The sequence below is a fragment of the Octopus bimaculoides genome, chromosome 6 (assembly GCF_001194135.2).
Source record: "Octopus bimaculoides isolate UCB-OBI-ISO-001 chromosome 6, ASM119413v2, whole genome shotgun sequence".
NCBI classification, from domain to species: domain Eukaryota; kingdom Metazoa; phylum Mollusca; class Cephalopoda; order Octopoda; family Octopodidae; genus Octopus; species Octopus bimaculoides.
The window spans coordinates 30,432,875-30,435,345 of NC_068986.1; the positions used below are offsets into that span (position 1 = coordinate 30,432,875).

General features: G+C 36.1%; 1 long non-coding RNA gene across 1 annotated transcript in view; it reads right to left on the reverse strand.

The window, feature by feature from the left end:
• LOC128248118 (uncharacterized) overlaps window positions 1–1,846 on the reverse strand; it is a 104,015-nt gene extending 102,169 nt beyond the window's left edge. Inside the window, exon 1 of the long non-coding RNA XR_008264388.1 lies at window positions 1,458–1,846. This is a non-coding gene — a long non-coding RNA (uncharacterized LOC128248118). The remainder of the gene's footprint in view (window positions 1–1,457) is intronic.
• Window positions 1,847–2,471: the final 625 nt, after the last annotated feature.

Sequence of the window (2,471 nt, forward strand, 5' to 3'; positions counted from 1 at the left end):
GTTGCACTCTCTATTCTTTTATTTTTCCTTGAAAAGGATTTATATTCCACGACTCCAATTTCCATTTTCGTCTTTTCCTCCTCTGATGGGGTCAACTTTACGTTTGGCCCCTCCTTCTTTATCATTTCTTTATATTTTTCAATTTTCTCAGCCATGTCTTCATTCCAATGTATTTCATATTGCTTCAGCAGGCCTACGGCGACGGAAGCTCGACTCCCCATCGCTGCTGCATACGTCTTCATTTTCTCCATCTCAGATACGCCCACCAAAAAATAGTGGCGTTATACTAAAAAAAATCGCAGCGAGTAATAACACGTCCGACCAGTAAACTCACGGCAGACGAAATACCGCTAAGCATTTCGCCCGGCGTGCTGACGTTTCTGTCAGCTCGCCACCTTTTTGTGCTTGACACTTTGATTTGCCATTGTAGCTCAGCATAACCACAAAATTAACATCTTTGTGCATTTGTTCGTAACGAAGTGAAACATGTCGAATATGGCGACCACTGTAGAAACAACTTCCTCAGTAAAGTCGTGTTCGGCAGAAAGACTGATAACATCATACGTTTAACGAAACAAAAAGGCATGACTATCAGACTTGACTAGTTCCATTATCCTGACCTGACAGACGACCTCGTAAAAATTCACATTGGCAATAACAGGTGATTCTTTCAAACAGCGCGCGACAGCATCCCGGAAGTGAACACGTCGTGCACTAAATTAGATTCAAAAGCTGCCAGCTGCAATCGTTGACAAGGAACCTTACACGATCTATTAATGAAAAACTATTTTCGGATTCGGCTTGTCATCTAGTCAGAAGGTGATGGCTTGCTCCTGTTGTATGTTAAGGCCTGCAGTAATTCTTATTGAAGACATCTTTAAAAAATGGTCCACGTTGGTGTTTTCGAAATTGTCTAGAGATTCCAAGCGAAAAAAACGACAATGTCTTTCGTTAACGTATCAAACATGCAAAGTGAATTATAATGAAAGAAAGAAAGATAATTGCTGATATGAGATGAAACAACACAGTTACAACTTAATATGGAAGTCATCATCTTGAACCAATCATTCTGAAATCAATAAATTTTTTTTTTTAAATCAATAGGCACAATGCGGCTTTATGATATTCTTTGGTAATTATATGCAATTGTTAGAATCAATCTATCCTATAACACCTTTTCAGTTCTGTGAAACAGAAATAACCAAACAAATAAATATACTATGTAACTATATAAAATCACCATATATGAAATCAACAATAATAAACAACATATCCGTTAAATAATGATACGTGTTTTCAGATATTTGTATTATTTTGATAGTAAAAAACGAAGGGTAGGATGTCTTCTTTTTTTCCGATACTTTTTGCCGTTTTTTTTTTTTTTTGCACAATTTTTCTATTAGAGTTATAATAAAATGTAAGTTTATTTAAATAGCTGATTCAGATAGCCAACTCACCTCATTGTTCACTTCACATGTCGCCTTTTGTCTACTGCTAAATTCAATATCACCGTTGGGAAATGAATGCAACAACAGTCTGAAGCGTTTGAAGTGCTCACAAACGAGAATACGTTTGACATGGCGTCTTTCATTGCATGTGTATTTAGCGGTGATTGTATGACTTCGCCATGTTTAACTCAAAATGGCGTCTTATGTAATTGATAAACAAAAATGATTTAACATTGCGCCTCACATTGCAGACACGCACGCACATATATTGTATTTGTGTGAGGGGGAAGGTTGATAATAATGTTATATATTAGGAAATTATTCATACACACACATTTCATTCTTTTACTTGCTGGAGAACACACACACATATATGTATGTGTTAGGCAATAAGTGCAAAAACAAGACAATACAAGAGAGACAAGTTTAACGTTTAGAATGATATGGAATAGTTCTGACTTTTCGAACGTGTGTGTGTAATAAAATAACAATAATAGACTCTTCCCTCAATATCGACGTATGAGGGTCTAACCTTTTGTGTTAGTTCTGATGGTTGGCGTTAGAAACAGTATCTAGCCATAGAAATCAAGCCAAATCAGACTGGAGCTCTCCAGCCCCAATCAAACTGTCTAACACAGTGGTTCCCAAACTTTTTAGAGATGCGACCCACTATTTATGACACCAGTTTATGGCGACCCACTTAACTCTACTGGGTAAAAACATTAATGAAAGAAACAAATTTATTTCAGATTACATTTTCATTGAGGCCTGTGAGAAGGCCTCATTTATATTAAATGTGAAACAAAACGATTTATAACTGTTTCAACGTCTCCATACCCTATGGGCAGGTATTAACTCTAATATAGGATCTTTGTGATTTGATGGGCAACACTTGTTTTCTTAACAAAACACTTTCAAACTTGGGACACTGGTAGAATGTGTCATACAAAACAACTTTTTCTCTTAGCCTTCTTAACAAAAAAATGTACATCGCAAGTTATTTCATGTTAAAGTATATTTTTC